This window comes from Haplochromis burtoni, unplaced genomic scaffold (assembly GCF_018398535.1).
Source record: "Haplochromis burtoni strain Fernald_Lab_line unplaced genomic scaffold, NCSU_Asbu1 Contig_79, whole genome shotgun sequence".
Lineage (NCBI taxonomy): Eukaryota > Metazoa > Chordata > Actinopteri > Cichliformes > Cichlidae > Haplochromis > Haplochromis burtoni.
In genome coordinates this window covers 1,877,330-1,884,630 of record NW_024582440.1, presented here as the reverse complement: position 1 = coordinate 1,884,630, position 7,301 = coordinate 1,877,330, and the positions used below count along the sequence as shown (strand labels likewise).

The window sequence follows — 7,301 nt, the reverse complement described above, 5'->3', positions numbered from 1 at the left end:
CACACACACACACACACACACACACACACACACACACACACACACAGATGTTCACGCTTTCATAGAAATTATTCAGCCCTTAACTTCTGCTAAATAACAGGTTCAATTAGAACCACATGTATAATCAGGCCTCAGTCTAAAGCAATGTGCCGGCAGTTTCACTGTGCACTCACCTACTTTAATTCACAACCAGAACATTAACCCACCCTCTGAGCTGTCCGTATACAATAACACATACACCTAACACACACATTTGTTCATAAAATTTCAAGAATTTTTTTTTAACAATGTAAAAGAATTTATACTGTAATGCCAAATTGTTATTACACTTAATTTCTTTTTAAATCACAGAAAAATGTGAAAAGGGGGAAAAAACATTTCTATGAAAATCTCTGATACACCTAATTCAAATTGAAATTTTAACAAACATTTATAGAATTGCTATGATCAGCAGAATATCTCATATCCTTGTCTTTTCCGCGCTTAAAGCCCGACGCATGTTCACCTCAAATACATGCAGCCCTGCAATAATGTCAGCTTCAGGACCGACACTTGAAATAAGCCCATCTAAAAACACGCTCTCTCTCCCAGCACGGGTTTTCTTCCTTTTTTGGGCTTTTTTTTTTTTTGCTTTTCTCAAATAAAGGATATCGAAAATTTAACCATTTCAGCTTTTTTTAAGCAGGTAAAGCACTAAGTGCTGCAATAGAAGTAAATCTGTGAATATCTATCACAGGTCAAATCCTACATGTATAGCAGTGTCATATACGGGTGCTCTTCAACATCACTTTGGAGCCAAAAGCCCACTCAGACTTGTGGGTTTCGGATAGCAGGAGGGTTTTAATGAAGAGAGCACGAGAGATGAAGAGACGGACAGGCGAGCCATCAATGCTACCGACGCACAGGACATTTAAAACTTGAAATAATGTCCATTTTCACTCGAGCAGGACAGGTGAATTGAGAAAAAAGCACTCTCGTATACACACACTCCCGCACTCTGATATATACACTCTTTTCACACATACGTTCCCATGCGCTCATGTTGGAGGTAAGGACTCTCTGAGCGAGTTTATGGACTAACACAATCATGTTGGTGGCTTTTAATCCTGCTGAAGGGGTTTTAAAGCGCACGAGATTCAAAGCCATTACTACCCGTCTCTAGACGGTCTCGCACATGACTCTTCCAGTCACACCCCGGCACACGATCACATACTTGGGACCAAGCTGAAAAATAAAATATCATCATTTAGGAAAGGTGTCAGAAAGCATAACAGAGACAACTGTGCGTCTGAAAGCGATTAAAAATCAGCAGTATGTGAGAAACAGGACATGGAAAAGACACAGCTGCTGGGAGGGAGGAGAGAAAAAAGAAGAAAAACACCACCAAAGACGGGAAAAAGTGTTGATGCAAGTCAGATGAAAAAAAGGTGGCAATGCCAAGCAAACACACAGACACAGGCAAACAATACCCGACAAAGAGCAGAGAGTCAATCTGCCTTTGACACCTCTGGCTTCCTGCACACGTACACTCTTTTTACAACAAGAAAAAACTAAATAACTACTTCTGCCTCTCAAACACTCTTTTGTTTCACTGTCTCTTATTGTGTTTTCATGAAAAGCCTGTCACTAATGTGATAGCCTATCAATGATAAGCATTACACGAAAATGATAACTTCACACCGATCTTTTTTCAGGCTTTATGTGGTAGGCAAATGTTTTTTTTAAAGGAGAAGAAGAAGAAATAAAAACAATCCTGTACTCTATTCTTCAGCAGTGTTTCCCACTTCTACTTGAGCTCCATGAGGCTTCTTCTTCATAACGCAGTCACTTGAAACAGAAACTTAAAAACAGCTAAAACTGTGTAGTAACCTGGCATGGGTGCTGAGAAGTCATAGCTCCAACTCCAAAGATCATTCTTAAACTGAGTCAACACAGCTGCTGTGCTTTTACTGCAACAAAAAGAACTTAAGCAGCTGAAAGATCAGGCAGCTGTGAAATACCTAATTTAATAATATTAATAACCTTCACAAATATAAGATTTACATTTTCCATAATTTTAGGAAACATTTTACCATATTTGGCAAAATGGTTAAGCCTGTAAAAAAAAAAAAAAAAAAAAAAAAGTTTATCTGATAGTACTGAGTTACTGCCAGCTTGGTTTGGTCCAGTTATTCAGGATTTTAAAAAAAATATGCTTATAAAACATCTTATAAAACATGCAGTCAGCCTCTTCTACTACATTTACCAATCAACACACACAGTTTAAATTCCCTTCCAGGATAGATGGCTAAAATGAACAGCAACAGGGTTTGTATCTGCATGAAGGCCACTGTGCATTAACTATTCTAAGGTGCGTTTTCCACAGCTTGTGGCGTGATAGATGAAGATGAAATAATCTTAAAAAAAAAAAAATGAAGGAAAGAAAATCGGTATACACTTTACAGCACGGGCTCGGAGCCACCACAAGATACCTGCTTTCCTGTCTGACACCAGAACTGTGACAAGGTCATAAAACGTGATTAAGAGCTTTTTCATTCCCGCTGGATCTTCTATTAAAGTGCAATTAAAAGTATGTCATCACGTCGCGGAAATGCCACCACAGAGGAGGGTGGGAGGGGGCACAACAGGAGAGAGCGAGCGAGATAGAGGGAGAGAGAGGGAGAGAAAGAGAGAGAGAGGACACAGTAAATAAAATTAATTATGCCAAATGCCCCGGCGCCCATCAATCACGGGGCAATAATGCCCGTGTCAGGGTGAGCACCCACACGGCCTGTACGCTTTTCTCTCGGTGACAGACAACTAACAGCAACGAATTGTCATTTCATTTCTCCCTCTTTTTTTTCTTGATCTGAAGGTTTCAATCGAGAGTCTCTGTGTGCCCGGCCCGATATCTCATATTTGATAAAGGCAATTTTATTTCATGGAAATGGAAGAAAATCAAAAACCCTCAAAAGACAAAAAGATCAGCAACTTTGTTTCAACGGCCCAAAAGTTGCTTTTGTGTTGCACGCCGTGCACACAAGAAAATCCACATTAAACGTTTTTATCTCTGCAGAATACTTTTCTTATTTTTTAAAACAAGTCGCAGTTCGCGGGAAGAAAAAAGAAATATTTTCCTTTGTGGTGCAGGCCTACTTTTAGTCGGTTTATGAGCGCGAGAAGAAGGGAAAACATGTGTCACACAGAGGTTGTGTTCAATTTCTTAAAAAAAAGAAATTTCTATGTCAGTAGATTTATTATATTATAATCTAGAAAGTATATAACGTGCATTCTTTTTAATTAAATCACTTTAAATTACAGATTCTGAAAAAAAAAAACCTTAAACGCGTCAGGGTTATAATGTACGTAAAATCACTGTCCATAATCCTGCTTATGTTCATAAAGCGTTCAAAAGTTCACGTTGAAACTGGAACTGGAAGTTTTACAACGCAGGGAGAAGTTTTCCTCCACGTTCAGCTGGTAAAACGTCCCTCTCTAAAGAACAGAGCTGCTATTATTTAAGATATCATTTAGGATATTTAATTCAGCTCAAATAAGGAAACCACAACGGGCACCTCAAACCTCAGTGGTCAGAGAAAAGTCCTAAATCCTAAAGGCACTAACGTCCTCAGACCTTCTAAACGTGTCAATAAGAAAGTTGTTTGTTCTTTTGTTTCTTTTGTTCAGGGATTTTCTGTAAGTAAGAAGTTTAACTGCCTTTCATTTATTTTTAAACGTTACTGTTTAATTGTAGGAAACTAAAGTTCAATAATAAAAGACACTAAACCCAGCTGTGAGGTAGAGAGGTATGAAGCGATGGCAAAGCAAGTGGTTCTCACACGGCTGCCTGTGACCGTTCGTGTAAAATTGCCACCACATAAGCCACGTCCACGCGTATGATCAAATATAACGAGCGATATCAACAAGTTTATTCCCTACGTTTGAGTCCACTCCCGAAATCTTAGCTCGTCCTAAACCTGCGAGAAATAAACTTTTTTTCCTTTCTCTGGTCTCATAAGCGAAAACCTCGGACAATGACACATTACGCAAAAAATGGTATCCCTCCGAGTCATCCAAAGTAGGCTCTAGAGAATTTACAAACTACACCGTAATATCCAGTTAAATAAACGACGATTAAAAGGAGGCTGGATTTGAACTCTGTGGATATAGGTCGGTGAGAAACTAGTGATGAGGTAGAAAGAAACTTCGAGTTTTCATTCTACCGAGAACACTGACAGGACGAAAACAGCTGGTTTAAATATGTTTTCTTTTTTAGAACAGAAAGTATGAAAATAAAAATAAAAAAGTTTCACGCCAGGAAAAAGTCAGAGTTAGAATGAAACAGAAAAAGTACGGAGGAGGGGGAAAGAAAAAGAGAAAAACAAAAACCTCCCTAGTGTGGCCGCTGGATCGTACCTACTTTAATACTCTATCACATTATTAGGCAGACCTGGAGGAGTTTCACAACGTGCCATGAAAAGTTGAAGTGCGTCGCTTTAAAAGCGTCTAGCAGCGTGTGTGTCGGAGAGTTTCAATGGGAGCACAGAGTGAGGGGAAAGTGAGGAAGATAAGAAGAAGGGGGAAACGTGTAGATAATGCATCAACCTGTTCTCTTGGTTTCTGAAGAAGTCAACTTTCACGCCAGTGGTTGGACCATGTGGGCAGCCCCGCTTCTGCTCCTCAAACCCCGGCGCGTCCACTCTCTCGCGGCGACAAAAGGGGGGACACAAACCGAAGGGACGTAAAATTTAAAAAAAATATATATAAAAATAAAAGTGGAAAGAAACAGAGAGCAGAGAGAGACAGAGAAATCTAGGATCTAAGACGGCAGGACCATTACTTTAAACGACCAAAAAAAAAAAAAAAAAAAAACGTGCTCGTTAGTCCTTTCCTTTCCCCTTTTGTGTGCGTCCTCTCTCCTCGGAGTGGCCCCTCTGGAGTGAAGTCAGAACAATACTGCCGCTAAAACTCTGGCACTGAGCGCAAGTTGCCGCGGAGAAACAACGCAGCTTCTCGTTTCTGTTTGTTGTTTAGTTGCCTCCGCTTTTTTCTCCTCTCCCCCCAAGCCCCAGCTCTCTCCTCAGCAGGCTCACTCAGCGCGTATAACCTCTCCAACGGTCTTCACTTTTTTGCCATCCCGTCTGTTGCTTGCTCGTTCGCTGGAAATCAGGGTTGAATCACTGGAGCTGTATGTGTGTATGAGTGTGTGTACGAGTGCGGAGTGTGTGTTGCGGGAGGACAGTTTGCTGTGCTACCGTAATGCCTCTAAAGCAGGTGCGCGTTTTCGTCCTATCCATGCAAAGCCCCGGCGCATAATAAAACAGCAGCCAGTGAGAGGCATCTCTCCGTCGCTCCCCGGAGAAGTGTGCGCGCGTGTGTGGGCGTGCATGCGCACGGATGAGGGGAAGGCACTGATCTTTTGACCTCGCTTTTGCATCCTGGTTGAGTTGCGCTATTGTGGCGGCAGAGAGGAACAGATGTTATCCTGCGCAAAGTTTGAGCTCCCAAAAAAAAACAAAAAAAAAACCCACCAGTAACAAAGAACGATCGTTTAAAACAGGACAAAGTCTGCCATGAAATGATCGCTTTCTCTACGTGTCTGCATGTCAGAGTTACGAATGTATCTGTAAATAAAAAAGTAAATCGTAAAAAGAATAAATAAACCTTGCAAACTTTAAAAAAAAATGGCAAAATTCTCCATATAGCTTCTTTATTGTCTCTTAGATGCTTGTTCCTCTTGACTTTTGTTAATGTAATTTCATTAAAAAAGAGGTTTTTATGCCAAATAATATCCTATATGGATTTATGTCAGAAAGATTTATGCCATCCTAAAAAAATAATAATAATAAAAAATGCTGTATTCCTAAAATAAAAACAGGTATAAAATCCGTTTTAGTAGGTTCACTCTTGTTATGCACTTCCCTTCAGAATAGACAGTTATATTGTGATTAGATAAATTTTACTGTCTGCCTACCTCACTGTGTCCTTTATGTATTTTGGAAGCTTGACAACTCCTTTTTGCAGAGTTATTACCAGCTTCCCCCCCCCCCCCTTGCCACCACATTCATTTACTAATTGACAGGATAATCAGTGTTGAGATTACTGTCTCTGATGAAATTTGGAAATTACATCATACCTGTCGCTGGAGAAAAAAAAAAGTGGGGGAGGGAGGAGGAGAAAAAAACGAAGCTATAACTCAAAGAAAGATCAAGGAATAATTTTGCTTTGGCCATTAAATGGGATTCTGCCCTCCTGCCTTTCCTCTATCTATGCTTTTACCTTTGGAAAATGATGGCAGTCCATCACGACACCACCTAACAATCGGCCACCACTGCAGTAAATCACAACACATTCATTAACACGATCAATAGCACTAAAAATATGTGTGTCTCCACATGTGTGTGTGTCGGCGTGCAAATGTTTGGGTGTGTGTTTGCGTGTGTGAGTGTATATGAGCACCCATATATTCCTTTACTTACTCCTCTGAGCCTGACGGATTTTGCCAGGAACACTTTGTCATATGTCTGAAATAAATCTCCCGAGAATTGACGGGCGCTAATGTGAGCAACTGGATGGTGATGAGTGATGCTTTTCTAAGTGGATGTGATTAGGAAGGTGCACCTTTTTTCTTTTTTTTTTAAAGTTGGATCTGGAAAAACCCACGCAAGGGCTCTTAAAGAAAGTTTCTAACCCAATCCCAGCAGGGTGAACATGCTTAGTTAACATCAACCTGCATCCTGCATCTGAAAACTATGTGCAAAGCACAGCAGAGAGCAAAGAGGCTGAATCATTCTTGTGCTTGTTGTTGTGTAACTGCTGACATTTTGACTAAAGATTTCAATCACCCCCGCCTGCCTGCAGAATGATGAGTTGTGTGTTGTTGTCTGTTTTGGGGTTACAGCTGCATAAAATCGCAGGATTAAATATAAAACAGGGAAATGAGAGGACTCGGTGCTCTGCACTGCCTGAATAAAGTCAAGCCAGTCCAAGCTGACCTGGACATCTAAATTCGGTACCCTCATTCTTGTTCTTGGTGAAAGGAGGAAAACGATGTTTGGACCTCTAACCCATCTTCCATCCCATTTAGGAACCCTTCTCTCCCTGTTAATCAGGAGGAATAATTATCAAAGTGGACAGGTAATTAAATTAAAACATAAGTGGCTACATGAGCTGGGTTGGCTGTACTACAAGGTTTTCCCTGGCTTAATTAAAGAGAAATATGGGAGCGCTCACCCACAGTGTCACAGAGCTGGTAAAAATGAGGAAAAAAAAGCTCCTGCCTCCAACTTGAATAAGTCCTGATCCATTCAACACAGGATTTG

General features: G+C 40.5%; 1 protein-coding gene across 2 annotated transcripts in view; it reads right to left on the bottom strand.

The window, feature by feature from the left end:
- foxp4 (forkhead box P4) overlaps positions 1-5,317 on the bottom strand; it is a 93,545-nt gene extending 88,228 nt beyond the window's left edge. The window contains exon 1 of one of the 2 annotated variants that reach the window (XM_005924689.3): positions 4,585-5,317. The gene's annotated coding sequence lies outside the window, so the exon portion shown is untranslated. The remainder of the gene's footprint in view (positions 1-4,584) is intronic. The other variant, XM_005924688.3, reaches the window with a different exon arrangement.
- Between the last annotated feature and the right edge of the window lie 1,984 nt (positions 5,318-7,301).